The sequence below is a fragment of the Caretta caretta genome, chromosome 4 (assembly GCF_965140235.1).
Source record: "Caretta caretta isolate rCarCar2 chromosome 4, rCarCar1.hap1, whole genome shotgun sequence".
Classification (NCBI taxonomy): domain Eukaryota; kingdom Metazoa; phylum Chordata; order Testudines; family Cheloniidae; genus Caretta; species Caretta caretta.
Genome location: NC_134209.1, coordinates 102,618,211 through 102,634,854, shown reverse-complemented (window position 1 = coordinate 102,634,854; position 16,644 = coordinate 102,618,211). Strand labels below are relative to the sequence as shown.

Sequence of the window (16,644 nt, the reverse complement as noted above, 5' to 3'; positions counted from 1 at the left end):
TTTTTAGGGCCCCTGCCACTCAGTGGAATTCACACCCATGAATTACGGTTCCAGGTTCCCTTTATGGTGCAAGGGGAGGACTAAGTACCTATGGCTATTTCTACACTACAAGTGCTAGAGCAGCACAGCTGTAGCTATGCCACTGTGGTGTGAAGACTGCCCGCACTGATGGAAGGGGTTTCTCCACTGATGTAGTTAAGCCACCTCTCTGAGACGCCGTAACTAGGTGGACAGAAGAATTCTTCCAGGTGCATCTGTACTAGGGATTAGGTCAACCTAACTACAGAGTTCAGGCATGTGACATTTTTCACAGCTCTGAGCAAGCGTGCTAGGTCAATCTAATTTTTAGGCGTAGATCACATCTAAGACTGGGATTCACAGAAGCCAGCAAGCTAAGCAGGGAGCTGCCTAAACTAGCCAGTAGCAAATGCTGAGGAGAGGAGTGGGCCTTAAACCCAAGTAAATGCACTAGCCACACTAGGCTATTGACTCATTTTTTCTCTCTCTGCCCCAGTGGGTGGTGATAGTATGGTGAGGGCCACTGGGAAAGAGGCTTCTAGTGGACTGAGGCTGCTTAAATGTTTAGCTAGTTTAGGTGTACACAATACAAACACATTCTTCTGTAGTTTTGTCCTACTTGGCTTTATGCAGATGGGAGAGAAAGTTAGCTCTAAGGGTTCCTTGTTTATTTTTACTACTTAAACACTTTTACTACTTCCCATTTCCTCACTCCCACCCCTTTTCTTCACTTGTCTCTTTTGAAAGATGAAATCTTATTAAGCATGGGTAAACCTGTTCGTAAAAGAAAAGGAGGAATCAGATCAAACCTCAGCTCTTTACCCACTCAAATCCTAACCTCTCAGCCTCAAGACCTTTTGGTAGACCATTTCCCTCTGAGGTAATTCACTCAAAACCTCAGCTTATAGCCAATGCGTTCCGTTGGGTTTGTTTACGCCTTGAGGTATGCATGTACATTACAGTCACACGTAGTGAACATGGCCAATATCACACACTGTTGTTGTTGCCACCATTATGAACTGAATAGTTTTAAAAAAAATTAAGATGACCTTGAGTCTCTCTTGCTTTTTTGGCAGACACCTTGATATCAATGTTCGTACTATGGCAGCACACATATGACATGTTCCTCTACAGAAGAAAAGAAGGCCAAGGATGCAACCTGACACCTAGCGGCACCAGCAACTAGCCACAGTTTAAGCCCACACCTACCATGTCCTTCCTCTGCAGCAAACACTTGGATGTGGACTAAGAGCTATCCGGGATTGCTGATAACATACAAGAAAAATCACTAATGCATAAGCTGCACTAATGACTCAGTATACAGGGAATACTGCAGAAACAATGGGAAGGAAATATAGTCCAGTGGTTAGGACCACTAGATTGGGTGACCTAGATTTAATTCACTGCTCTGCCACAGTTGTCCTGTGTGAGCTTGGGCAAATCAGTTAGTGTCTCTCTGCCTCAGTTCTCCATCTGTAAACTGGGTATAACCGCACTTCCTACCTGACAAGGGTGTTGTGAAGCTAAATGCATTCAAGATTGTGAGGTGTGCAGATTAAAAAAAAAATCTAGAAAATAAAATAAGAATACTATTACCAATGGAAAAACTGTTACGGTATCAAAATGTTATGAATGGCTAGCGGTAATTGCCACTGATTAGTGCAGAAGCTGCAGGAAGAGACTTTGAGCCGCCTCTCTTGCATGAGACAAGGTATTACATCATATGTATGAGTATAATGGAGACAGAAACAGATACAATGAAGCTCCATGAGATTATAGTTGCTAGTCTCAATTTGGCTGTATACTTCTTGGGAGCTAACATGCTGTGTGATAACCAAACACCTGTCTGGAACTGCTATATAATTTTGTCTTCCAGGTGGATGGCAATATTGGTCTCATCTTGCAAAGAGATTTACACATGTAGCTTTGCAGCGTCCCATTGACGTCCGCAGGAATAAGGGCCCTTGTGGCCAAGCCTTTATGGAGGCCCTCGATTGTAAATTATTAGTATAACTATATCAGTAATGTTTATTATTAAGATGCTCAGATACCATGGTGAGGCGCGTGATATTAAAAAAAAAAACAAAACAAAATCACTTGGGGCTAGATACACAATGCGTAGGAGTGGCAATGCTCAGTATCATCATGCCTAACGTTTAGGCTCCTGGAAAGTCATCGGAGTTCACAGAGGCTGAGTTAGGCTTGCTGTACAATGACTGGAGGAAGCTAGGTACCTCAGAATGGGCTTCACAAAAACCAGCACGCTAGGTGACACCGTGCCTAAACTAGCCAGTGCATGACGCCAAGCTGAAGTGACAGGTGCCTAAGTCCAAGCTGCTGGGAGGTGCCTCCCACCACTTGGGAGTCCCAGCTGCAAACCCGCTCCTGGCAGTAGGCACTTATGCTGTTTTATAACAAGAAGCCAGGGTGCTGAAACTGTTCCACTGTGACTAAATAATGTCACATTATGCCACAGCGAGAAAAACCTGAGCATAAGAATGACTTGGTTGGGGGGAAGACCATGAGACAGTGCCCCTTTGCCCCATTACTTTTAAAAATTATTTATCCAAAGTGGAACAACTGTAACAGGAGACTGAGGGAGCCCCACAACAAAGGGAGGTGGCGGATTACAGTTCAAATCCCTTCCCTTCTCCCCCTCGCACCTCAGGTGGAGGGGTATTTGAATTGCAGTGTGGAGAGTACACTGACCCCTGGTTCTCCTCCTCCTCTGGCATTCTGTGTAAACTCACCTATAGGGGCCCGATCCAGTAAGCGAGGGCTGAGCCCGCTTACAATATCAGGCCCTGCTGCTGAGTTGGATGGAGCAATGCCTATATTTCCCTGGTTCATGCAGTGCTCTGGGGCTTAGTTGTCTGGATGCCAGCTGTGCTGCTGCAGAGTGCATGTTCAGAGGCAGAAATATTTGTGGCAAGGGAAGTTTTATGGAAAAAAATTAGGCACTGAGAGAGTTTAGGTGCCTACAGTATTCAAGGGCAGCTGATTCTGGGATCCAGGTGCTTAAAGTGGCAGTTAGGCACCTAAGTCCTTTAGTGAAGCTAGGCCTTAGATAAGATGTATTGAACTTCCTTGCCCTCCAATTACAGTCCTATATACTAGTTTCTCCCATCTCCTTAACGTTATCTTTTTTGATCTCCTATATTTTAATGTGTTCTTTTTCACCATTGTTCTCTTTAGTTTAGCTTTTGTATCATGAATGTGCACATGCCTGGGGAAAAAATGGTTACTAACCTTCATAACTGCTGTTCTTTGAGGTGTGTTGCTCATGTCCATTCCATGTTAGGTGTGTGCGCACCACGGCACTGTTGCTGGAGATCTTCCCTGCAGTGGTAGCTGTAGAGTCGGCTCTAGTGCCCCCTGGAGCCCTGTGCCCAGGCACCAGTATAAGGGGCACCACCAGCCCCGCGCCCTTCCAGTTCCCTCTTGCTGTTAACTCTGATGGCGGGGTAGGAGGATAGGTCATGGAATGGACACGAGCAACACATCTCGAAGAACAACAGTTACGGAAGGTTAGTAATGTTTTTTTCTTCTTCGAGTGCTTGCTCATGTCCATTCCATGTTAGGTGACTCCCCAGGAGTGCCCTTGGAGGTGGGCTAGGAGTTCACAGATGTGCTGATTGCAACACAACTCTCCCACAACTGGCATCATCTTCAGCCTGTTGGGTGATGACATAGTGGGAAGTGAAGGTGTGGATTGATGACCACATTGCTGCCCTGCAGATGCCCTGGATTGGTATCTGCACCAGGAATGCTGCTGAGGACACTTGCGCTCCTGTAGAATGGGCTTTTGTGATAGCGGGGGTGGGACCTTCGCCTGTTCATAGCATGCCTGGATGCAGGCTGTGAGCCAGGACAAAATCCTCTGGGATGACACCGGGAGTTCTTTCACTCTATCCGCTACAGTGATGAAAAGCTGTGTCGACTTGTGGAAGGGCCTAGTACTCTCAATACAGAAGGCCAGGGCCCTTCTAACATCTAAAGAATGTGAATGCTTTTCCTCATATGTGCTGTGAGGCTTCGGAAAGAAGACAGGCAGAAAGATGTGTTGGTTAATATGAAACTGTGACACCACCTTTGGTAGGAAGGCTGGGTAGGGGCACAACTGGACCTTATCTTTAGGGAACACAGTATATGGAGGCTCTGATGTCAGTGCTTGAAGTTCTGAAACTCTCCTGGCAGAAGTAATTGCCACCCTGAATGCAACCTTCCATGAGAGGAGCCTGGAGAAAACGAGGTTTAAGTCCCAAGGCGGATTGGGTTATGAACCTGCAGGTAAAGTCTTTCCAACCCTCTGATGAACTTACTTGTCATTTCATAGGCGAAGAGTGGTCTGCCCAGGACCGGAGGACGGAAGGCTGAGATGGCAACCAAGTGGACCTTGACTGATGACAGCACCAGACCTTGGAATGTCAGATGAAGTAAATATTCTAAGATGGACTGCAGGGAAACTTGAGCCAGGCCAAGGTTCTGTTCGGCTGCCCAGCAAGTGAAGTTCTTCCACTTAGCCAGTTAGGTAGCCCTACTAGAGGATTTTCTGCTACTTAGCAAAACCTGTTGGACCTGCTCCAAACAGGCCCACTCCTCAGGATTAGACATGCAGCAGCCATGCTGTCAGGTGCAGGCAGGCGAGGTTCGGATGAAGCAGTCATCCATGATCCTGCAAGATCAGGTTTGGCTTGAGCGGGAGTGCCAACAGGGCTGGAACTGCAAGATCCAGAAGCATGCCAAACCAGTGTTGACAAGGCCAAGTTGGAGCAATCATGATAACCTCTGCCCTATCCCTCTTGATCTTCAGGAAGACCTTTTGAATTGGTGAACTGGAGGGAAAGCGTACAGCAGGTCGTTGGTCCACGACAGCAAGAAGGCATTGGATACGGAGCCTTTGTCTTGACCATGCCTAGAACAAAACTGAGGGCATTTCCCATTCTGTGCAATGGCAAACAGGACCACCTGGGGAATTTCCCACCTCTGGAAGGTGAAACTGGCAACCTCTGGGTTGAGAGATCACTCATGGCAAGAGGAAAAGGACCTGCTGAATTGATCCACCAGCACATTCTGATCCCTGAGGAAATGTGATTCTTCCAGGTCAATGCAATGCTTCACACAGAAGACCCAGAGCCCAAGGGCTTCCTGGCAGAGGGCCACAGAGTGAGCCCCTCTTTGCTTGTTGACATAGAACATTGACTCCGTGTTGTCCATCAAGACCTGCATGAACTTGCCTGAGAGTCGGGAAAGGAACACCTTGCAGGCCAAGTGTATTGCCCTGAGTTCCTTTACATTTATATGCAGGGATAGTTCTTCCTGTGACCAGAGATCTTGGGTCCTGAAGTTGCTGAGGTGGGCACCCCATCCCAGGTTCCATGCATCTGATACTAAAGTCACCGTGGGCTGTGGGGTCACAAAAGGTACCCCAGCCAGTACCGAGTCTGGGTCTAACCACCCTGTCAGGGATGCCAGAACCGGCAATGTAATGGTGAGAACAGAGTCCAAGTTGTGTCTGCTCGGGCAATAGACCAATGTGAGCCACATCTGAAGTGGCCTGAGGTGCAGCTGCGCATACTGTACCACACAGGTACATGCCACCATGTGACCCGGCAGCTGTAGACAGACATGGGCGGTTGTCAATAGGTGAGCTATAACCCGGGTGATTAGGTCCACCATAGCTTTGAACCTAGTCCTCGGGAAGAAGGCCTGGGCCTGAGAGGCATCAAGTACTACCCCTATAAATTCTAATCTTTGCACCGGGATCAACACTGATTTCTGCTAATTTATTAAGAGGCCCAGTGCCCAACAGGTGGCTCATACTACACTGACGCTGTCCTGAACTTGAGTTCACAAGTAGCACTTGATCAGCCAATCGTCGAGGTACGGGTAAATCTGTAGGCCTCAGCGCCTGAGGTGGGCTGCAACTACTGCCATGCACTTTGTGAAAATTCACGGAGCCACCAACAGGCCTATGGGAACCTCTGTAAATTGATAGTGGTTCTGGCTCACCACGAACCTTAGGAATCTCCTGTGTCCACGGAAGATGAAGATATGGAAATACGTGTCCTTTAAATCGAGGGTGGCATACTGGTCTCCTGGATCTAAGGAGGGGATTATGGAGGCCAGGGAGATCATGCGGAACCTCAGATTTTTGAGATACTTGTTGAGGTGTTGCAAGTCTAGGAAGGGCTGTAGGTCCTCTTTTGCCTTGGGGATCAGGAAATAACAAGAGTAGAATCGCTTCCCTCTCCATTCTGAGGGAACTACCTCCACAGCCTCCACCTGCAGGAGGGTTTGCACCTCCTGGATGAGAAGTTGCTTGTAAGAAGGGCCTCTGAAGAGGGACAGGGAAGGGGGGTAAGGTGTAGGGATAGACAAAAGTTGAAGCATGTACCCCTCTGCTATGGTACTGAGTACCCAAAGGTCTGATGTGATTGATGACCATGCAGGGAGGTAGGGCGAAAGGTGGTTCGAAACCAAAGGGGGGGATGGATCTGGGAGCGAGACTGGTAGGTCATCCCCAAGCGTGCTTTCAAAAGGACTGCCTGTTTCTGCTCAGGAACTGACTTGTGCCCTGCTGAGGTGTGGAAGAGGAAGGCTGGCCCTGATGGTGTTTATAACCTTTCCCTTTTCTTCTACAGGGCTCATATCTGGGATGCCCTGAGAATCTGGGTGGCTGTTGCAGTCTAAAGTGTTTCCTCAAGGCCGACGGTGTGTAGAGACCTAAAGATTGCACCATAGCCCTGGAATCCATGAGGCCATGCAGCCTGGTGCCTGCCTGTTCAGAGAACAGATCTCCAAGGGGAGATCTTGTACCAACTGCTGAACCTTGTCGGAGGGTCCCAATGATTGGAGCCACAAACTATGTCTCATGGTGACTGCCGATGCCATTGTCGCAGCCACCGAGTCTGCCGCATCCAAGGCGGCCTGGACTGAGATTTTGGCCGCTGCTTTCCCTTCCGCCATGATGGCCAGGAATTCCTGCTTTGACTCTTGACATACGGAGTCCTTAAACTTAGCCATTGAGTTCCAGACATTAAAATGTCTGCTGGTTGGAGATACGAAGTTGTAGGCTGTTAAATAAACCTTCCTACCAAATAAATGGATCCGTTTAGCATCCTTATTTTTTGGTGTGGCACTTGCCTGTCCCTGTCTGTCTGATCATTAGCAGCAGAGACCACCAGGGACCCCAGGGGAGGGTGGGAATACATGTATTCAAACCCTTTGGCTGGAACATAGGACTTGGATGTTGAAGGCAGAGATGATGGGGTCTGGCACAGTGCTGTAACCAACTTCACCACCCCATCATGTACTGGCAAGGCCACTTTGCAGGGGGCTGCTGCAGCCAAAATATCGAATATGCTGTCTGTGGGCTCCTTTAGCTCCTCCACCTCTAAACCCAGAATCATAGAATCATAGAATCATAGAATATAAGGGTTGGAAGGGACCCCAGAAGGTCATCTAGTCCAACCCCCTGCTCAAAGCAGGACCAATTCCCAGTTAAATCATCCCAGCCAGGGCTTTGTCAAGCCTGACCTTAAAAACCTCTAAGGAAGGAGATTCTACCACCTCCCTAGGTAACGCATTCCAGTGTTTCACCACCCTCATAGTGAAAAAGTTTTTCCTAATATCCAATCTAAACCTCCCCCACTGTAACTTGAGACCATTACTCCTCGTTCTGTCATCTGATACCATTGAGAACAGTCTAGAGCCATCCTCTTTGGAACCCCCTTTCAGGTAGTTGAAAACAGCTATCAAATCCCCCCTCATTCTTCTCTTCTGCAGGCTAAACAATCCCAGCTCCCTCAGCCTCTCCTCATAACTCATATGTTCCAGACCCCTAATCATTTTTGTTGCCCTTCGCTGGACTCTCTCCAATTTATCCACATCCTTCTTGAAGTGTGGGGCCCAAAACTGGACACAGTACTCCAGATGAGGCCTCACCAATGTCGAATAGAGGGGAACGATCACGTCCCTCGATCTGCTCGCTATGCCCCTACTTATACATCCCAAAATGCCATTGGCCTTCTTGGCAACAAGGGCACACTGCTGACTCATATCCAGCTTCACGTCCACTGTCACCCCTAGGTCCTTTTCCGCAGAACTGCTGCCTAGCCATTCGGTCCCTAGTCTGTAGCTGTGCATTGGGTTCTTCCGTCCTAAGTGCAGGACCCTGCACTTATCCTTATTGAACCTCATCAGATTTCTTTTGGCCCAATCCTCCAATTTGTCTAGGTCCCTCTGTATCCTATCCCTCCCCTCCAGCGTATCTACCACTCCTCCCAGTTTAGTATCATCCGCAAATTTGCTGAGAGTGCAATTCACACCATCCTCCAGATCATTTATGAAGATATTGAACAAAACCGGCCCCAGGACCGACCCTTGGGGCACACCACTTGATACCGGCTGCCAACTAGACATGGAGCCATTGATCACTACCCGTTGAGCCCGACAATCTAGCCAGCTTTCTACCCACCTTGTAGTGCATTCATCCAGCCCATACTTCCTTAACTTGCTGACAAGAATACTGTGGGAGACCGTGTCAAAAGCTTTGCTAAAGTCAAGAAACAATACATCCACTGCTTTCCCTTCATCCACAGAACCAGTAATCTCATCATAGAAGGCGATTAGATTAGTCAGGCATGACCTTCCCTTGGTGAATCCATGCTGGCTGTTCCTGATCACTTTCCTCTCATGCAAGTGCTTAAGGATTGATTCTTTGAGGACCTGCTCCATGATTTTTCCAGGGACTGAAGTGAGGCTCACTGGCCTGTAGTTCCCAGGATCCTCCTTCAGTAGTTCTGAGGAGGATTCTGTAGTTCCCAGAATCCTCCAGGTTCATAGCGACTTGTTTAAGGAGCTCTTGGTGAAACCTGAAGTCGTCCGGCAGCAACAAATTAGTGGGACCTGTGACCATCTCATCTGGGGATGAAGAGGAGGAGGCCACCACTACCAGAGGGTTCCTCCACTTTCACCAGGGCTTCCTTTTCCAGGGGTGGCGATGGAGTCTTGGCACCGGTGTCGGAATCCAAGCCAGGATCCGGAACTGGTTTGGGTGGGGCTGCAGCCCGCCTCTCGGAGACCGCTGAAGATGGGGGCTGAGCATATGGCCTAGATACCAGCAGGAATCCCTATGGTTTCAGTACTGCCATTGTACCGGCCATTGCCCCTGAGGCCATGTGCTCACAGATGGCCCGGCACCAAAATCTGGTGCATAGGCTGGATGATGGTGCCTCCTCAGCAGAGGGATGAAGTCCAATGAAGATTTCCCACCTGAAGGCCAAGGCTATGGCGGGAGGCCGGAGAGCAGTGCCTGGATGGGAGATGCATGTCGTGGCGACTGATGCTTTGGCACTGGAGACCGGTGCTGGAGATCGGTGCTGGGCAGCCGGAGACTGGCATGGTGTTGGAGACCAGTTCTGGGCCAGGACCACTGTGGAGGGCCCATGGCAGGCTTCCCTCTGGAGGGGGTCACCTTTGAGGGCTCCGAGGGAGCAGGCGGGTGGTCCCATGGGGTCGGCAGCATCGGAAGGGCCATGAGGGCCCTTCCTGCCTGAAACACCTCCAGTGCGGAGGGGGCTCTCAAATGTGAAGTGCCCTGGCCACTCCCAGGAGTGGGTGGTGGGTCCCAAATCGGGCTCGCACTACGGGTGGACTCATCGCCACCCTGAATCAGCCCTGGGGAGGACAAGTGGCCTGGCATGGGTCTCGCCGCATCAGCCCCTCCCCTCTTGTCCCTCTTCAGCAGCGGGGAGCACCCTTTCAGTGCACTGCTTCTTGTGCCACTTTCTCAGCACTGAGAACGGAGAATGGTGCCGGGTGGGGGGGTGGGCACAGTACCAGAGGAGCACTGCACACTGAGGCCGACGTGCTCGGTGCTGAATCTGAGCAGCTCAGCTCCAAATGCAGCTTCCATTAGCAGGGCCTTCAAACGAATGTCCCTGTCCTCTTGGGTTCATTGCCTGAAGCTCCAGCAGATTTTACACTTGTCCTTGATGTGAGCTTCCCCAAGGCTCTTTAGGCAGCTTGAATGAGGGTTGCTCACTGGCATGGGCTTATTGCAGGCAGCACATGGTTTGAATCCCGGGGACCGGAGCATGCCCTGTCCCTGGGACACGTCCCCTGATGGGACCATTATCTAACTTCACCAACTATATCTAACGCTAAGATTAACTAAGTACAAAAAACCAGTCAAATTCAACCACTGGAGAAGGCTTGCAAATGCGAGAAAGTTGTTCCAGCAACTGTCACAGCAGCAAGAAGGAACTGGCAGTGTGTGAGGCCAGCAGTGCCCCTTACACTGGCGCATGGATGTGGGGCACCAGGGAGAGCTAGAGCCGGCCCTACGGACAAAACTTGGGGGGGAGAGGAATCTCTGGCAACAGTGCCCACAGTGTACACACACCTAACATGGAAAGGACAAGACAAAGCACTCGAAGTTAAAATACAATGCCCTGTTCCAAACACTGGAAGCAGCCCTTGCGTCCTCTGGTTTTACTCTATTTTATAATTCAGTTACATGTTGTTCTGCTTCATTTCACATTTTCAAATAATTAGATGGTATTGTCTGGAATGTACACAACATTTTATATATTCATCAGAATAATATGATGATTTAACATCTGTATTAACGTTAGGCATGCTCCATTATAAAGGTTTGATTCTGATCTTGGATGAGTGAGGGAACATGCAGCAGTACACAGCACCACAGAAAAAAAAAATCACCTATTACACTCGCACATATAATGCATGACCTCATTCCATGCAAGTGAGAGGATCAAAGGTCTTAATATTTCTTCCTGCAGCTAAAGGACTAATCATTAATGTTGACTCATAGCCATTCATAACATTTTGATATATTTACAGCTTAACTTCCACTGCTGATGGCATCCTTATTTGATTTTCTAGATTTTAGTTAAGGTCTGGGACAGGGACTGTCTCTTTTTTATGAATGGGGAAAGTGCCATGCAGACTTGTGGAGCTATATTTGTAATACCACCATCACATGTCAGGATTAAATGTTTTGTTAGCTTACTGAGCTCAGTATCAGTTTGATTCAAACCATCCAAAACATGAAATTCAATATTTGAGAAAGAATTCTGAATAATTTTTTTTAAAATGCTCAGCATAATAAAGAATCACAGGAGTGAAAGAACTACAGTATTAGGTCAGTCCAAGGGACAAATCTCCCCCACCCCCCAAGCAGGTCATCTTGAAGAGAGCCTACGTGAGGGGGAGTGATCAGGATCTGGAGATGCTGCATGAGTGCTTCTGTAGAGTCTAGTTCAATGGGCGGGGGGGGGGGAAAGCGGGAATTGAGAGTGAGCCACTAGGTGAGCTCTGTCAGTCGTGTGTGTGTGTGTGTGTGTGGGTAGGGCAGGAGCACAAGTAGTACAGAAATTGGTTCAGCTCTGAGGCAGGAGCAACAGCTGCAGAGTGACACTATTTCTGCTCTCCAGCTTGAGCGGGAGGACTGTTCCCCTTGAAGGCACAGCTTGGCCTCATGAGCTTTTCACCTGAGAAAGGATTTGGGCCTAAGAACAAATTGCTCTTAATTAAGAAGATACGCTAAATTGGTCTGGAGAGGCTTAATTTGTGATGTGCACTGTCATGTAACTACCTTGTGTCACTCCACAGCAAGCCCATGATAGAAATGAAGTACTTGGAGTGGGAACCCTGCCCAATCCTCTTCAAACTGGGGGATGAAGAAAGCTGTATGTAACAGGAGGCCATGAGGAGAGGCAAAGTGAAAGGTCCTTGAGGGCTCCAATAGAAATGCAGAGCTTTCTTCTCCCTAGGAAACCTTATTATTATTTGCATTAAAGTGGTGCCAAAAAAACCCAACCCCGCATCAAGATCAGGACCCCAATGTAGTAGGTGCTGGATAAACCCCCAGTAAGAGACAAATAGCTTACAAACCCCAAACAGCTTACAGGGTAATCAGACACACAATGAGAGAGAGAATTATTATCATCCCCATTTTAAAGCTGAGTCACAGATTAGCTGACTTGCTCACAGTCACACAAGAAGTCTGTGGCAGAGCTATACAGATATCCTGAGTTCTAGCCCAAAACCTTAACCACAAGTTCATCTTTATTTGGCCCTATGTGGATTATAAGTGGCCACCCCTAAAAGTCATTCTTTAGGTCAACACTCTATCATTGGGATCCCTTAATCACAAAAATTGGACCAGTCCTGAGCATTGTTTCCACTACTACACAACAGCCCTAGAGTCAATTCCCAGATCTGGTCTCTGTCTCTTGCTTTTTGAGCCAGGAGAAGCACCAAAACAGTGCTGAAATTCTAGTGGAAACAAATGCCTTAAATCTCCAAAAAAAAGCATGAGTCCTACTTAAGCAGAGCATTCAAGATGAAGAAGACTTTTCTCACTTACAGCAAAATAACAATGTTTAGGTGGAAATGTATATTACACTCTTCACCATGGCGTCTAAGCATTTAATTCCCTAGCTGGCGAGTTCTTTATCTAAATTCTTGCAACTCTTCCCCACCCCCCATCCCCCACACACATGGTGGGGGGACGGACCCTAATCTGTTCCCTTATAATTCATTGGAAGTTTTGCCACTGACTTTAGTGGGAGCAAGACTGAACCTCTTTAAAATCCATGAGATTTTTAAAAAACAAAAAACATTGAGTTATTTTTCTCTTTTGTTTTTTGAGCTTTTAAATACACTTGGGCCATGTTTTCAAGCTTTTCTCCACAACCTTAGGGCTAGAAACTTACCTGTGTTTTTAAATGAAAGCTGAGATTCCCATATCATCACAGGATTCCTGGAGATGGGGCTTTATGAAAAACACCAAATATTGCAAGACTTGTGATAAATATCACAAGAGTTGGCAAATTGAGTCTTATTTTCTATATCTTAAAGCAGCTATAAATGAATCATTTTAGACATTTTCTAGGGTTATATCCAACACCCAGCCCATCAAGTAATCAGAGCTCAGATCCAAATTATTGAATTATAATATCTTAGATGAAATCTTATGAACAAGTTATAGTTCTGGTCATTTTCTGAGGAAAACAGACAGCCTAGCTTCAACCACCCTTACTGAGGTCCTGAGATAATTCTGCCCTAACCCCAGACAGACGAACCTCTTGGATCAAAGCCTAGAAGCAAGAACTTGTCTTCCCCTTAATGAGCTAGTCCTACTCCTCCTTCTTTCTTCCAGGCACACTAGCGTTCTCAGGGCAGGTCTACACTACTAATTTACATTGGCACAGCTGCATCGATGCTCTAAGCTGATGGGAGAGAGCCCTTTTGGCTTAATAACTCCACCTCCGTGAGAAGTGGTACCTATGTCAGAAGGAGAAGCTCTCCGGCCAACATAACGCTGTTTACATGAGGGAGGAGGGTAAAGATCAGTATAACTATGTCGCTCACAGGTGTGGATTTTTCACAAGCACATCTAGGGTTGCCAATTCTAGTTGGACTTATTTCTGGAGGTTTCATCACATGACATAATATTTAATTAAAGATTAATCTTTAATTCCTGGAGACGCCAGGACAATGCTGGAGGGTTGGCAACCCTACCTGAGCAATGCAGATATACAAGTTTAGACCAAGCCTCAGACCCAAGGCATCCAGTTCCTTCCAGGCTTAAAACAGAGCAACACTCCCTATCCTAGTACAGTCAACCCTCTGTAACCTGCTTCATCCCTTTTATCTCCTTTTTCCTACCTACTTATTTCTTACAGCTGTAGTATCCTCCCTCCAGGCTTGACAGTCATAGCAGACACTGCAAGGGAGAACTGATTGCAATACCTATCTGCAAGCCAGATATTTAAATAATTTCTGTGCTGACCCAGAGTGGGAGGTTGGCATATCCTATCACATGCATCAAACATCCATATATGGGGTACTTCTTCAGTATCCAAAGGGAACAAATAGTTGATACTGTTATTCTGTTATTAAACCCTGAAAGATTTTAATCTTTCCTGTCACGAATCCAAAATGTTAAAAATATCTAGTGAATTGGTAATATCTAAAATAGATACATTAGATCCCTGTCCTGCAATAAACTCCACAGGAGTGTGTACCCCCATTGACTTCAGTGAGGGTTCTTGCAGGGTCAGGGACCATTCATGTGGATCCCTTTATAGGATCAAGGCTTTAGCTTCTTTCTCTGTCACTGTGATTGTTCTAGTCACATCACCCTTCAACTGGGAAATGTGTGATGCACATGATGCTGCATGATTCAAAGATTTTAAGGCCAGAAGAGAGCACTATGATCATCTAGTCTGACCTCCTACTTAATACAGGCCACTGGATTTCACCCAGTAATTCCTGCATCAAGTCCAAAAACTTCTGGCTGAGCTAGAACATATCTATTAGAATGACATCCAAACTTGATTTGAAGACTTCAATAATGGAGAATCCACCACATCCCTTGGCAAGTTGTTCCAATGGTTAATTACCCTTATGCGCCTTATTTATAGTCTGAATTTGTCTAGTTTCAGCTTCCACCCATTGGATTTCATTATGCCTTTCACTGCTAGATTAAAAAGCCCCCTATTACTAGAAATCTTCTCCCCATTTAGGTACTTATAGACCATGACCAAGTCTCCTCTTAACCTCGTCTTGAATAAACCAAACAGATTGATCATCTTTATTCTCACTCTGTAAGGCAGCTTTTCCAGACCTCAGACCATTCTTGAAGATTTTTTATGAACATATTACTATGTTTGTCAACATTCTTTTTTAAAGTGTGGGAACCAGAACTAGCCACAGTGTGCCAGTCATGGACTTATTAATGCCATGTACAGTGGTCATATCGCCTCCCTACTCCTAAGTAACATTCCTCAACTTATACATCCAAAAGGAAAGGAAATGTTTTGTTTAATAATAGGAAAATTCTTATATTCCCAGATATATTAAGGGACACCCATGACACTATTCACCAGGCTTCATCTTTGTTGCCTACAAGCCTGGCTTCTCTCCGTCTACTCATCAGAGCTGGGCAACATCAACTACAGGTTGACAACTCCGGCTAAGGTTTTGGACTCTCTCATCTGGAGGACAAAACTGGAGAAAGTTTGGGTGGGGATTCCTTTCCTCACAAGGCAAACCACGAAACATATAACAACTCAATGCCTGATTCACAAATACGAAGGAGGCATCACATCAATACTCTCTGCTATTCAAGACACAATTATCTGGCTTAACCATCTGTATGTAAAATTATGGTTGTTACTCTACATTTACAACAGCCATACAAAGAAGAAGAAAACCATCAGAACCAATGTCAGAACCATCAGACCTATACCCTTGCATGTCACCTTCTCGTGCTGAGAAGATTTATTCGGTTCCTAAGTTCTCAGTGCCCATGTCTGCAGGCTCCTCTAACTTTGATGGGGGTGGGAAGGGAGCCTTTCTCTTTAGGGCAGTTTTTGATGGAGTTGTCCTTATGTCTATGAGAGTGCCCCTTACTCTTACGGGAAGCCCTCTCCTTGGACTTAGCAGTCTTAGCTTCTGTTTCTGAGCTCGTGCTTGGGGGGGCACTGCCTGCTTGCTGAGAGTGATGTACATGAGGTCCCTGGCCCAGATCTGATTGGGGTCTCATTGCCTTCTCCATCAGATATTTTCTAAGTCTCAGTTCCCAACCCTCATGTGTTCTGGGGGGAAAGGAGCAGCAGATGCTCTACTTGGCAGACATGTGAGCCTCACCCAGGTAGTAAAGGCAGCACTGATATTTGTCCCTCACAGAAAAGGAGTAAGGGCAGGACACATAGTTTTTAACCTAGGACCCTGGGCATAATCCCAGACATCTTGCGGGGGGGGGGGGGGGGAATTTCCCTGAGTGGAAAAGAAAAGGGGGAAAACACTATCTAACTATACTATGATAGACTATACTGTAAAATATTAAAAACTACTAAAAACTAACACATACAATATATTTACAGCAATAATGCAGTAGAAAGGAGCTGAGGACAATGAAGATTCTGATTCAGACCATGTGGCAGTAAGAAGGAACTGGAGAGGCGTCGGCCCACACCACACTTTATACTCCCGGTTCAGAGCATAAGGAGAGCAACAGTACATTTGTGGGCCAATGGACACTGCTTGTGAAATAATTCTGGACTCAGGTGCATGATGCACATATGTACCCACGTGTGGAATACACCTAGGGACCATCACCTGAAGAAGAATGGATATTGCTGCTTCAGTCCTCTAGTAAAACTAAGTGTATACAAACTCAGAAACAATATGTTCTCCTTGACTCTGGTGATGGGAAAGCTTTTCTGCTCTTAGATTCAAAATCAAGAGGATTGTTTAGGCAATTTGGAAATATCCTGGTTTATCACATTTTAATAGGTCTATATAAAACATACAAGTGTCTATTAAGACTATGTCATTAAGATAATACCTTCTAAAGCATTCACTATATATCTATTTAAGATGTTCAAGTTCCATATTTACTTCTTCTCATCTACGGTAGATTTTTTGAAAACTTTTTTCCTAGCAAAACATTTACAATACGTACTGACATGACTATTTTGAAGGGTTTTTTAAAATTTTGTTAATTCATTAATTGATTTGATGTTATCTGATTTTTAATTAGATTTTAAGGTCATTGGGACAGGGACTATATTTTTGCACTGTGTC

The 16,644-nt window shown here is 46.4% G+C and overlaps 1 long non-coding RNA gene across 3 annotated transcripts in view; it reads right to left on the bottom strand.

The window, feature by feature from the left end:
- The window catches only part of LOC125635945 (uncharacterized), a 68,822-nt gene that overhangs the window by 33,237 nt on the left and 18,941 nt on the right, over positions 1 to 16,644 (bottom strand). The window lies entirely within an intron of this gene.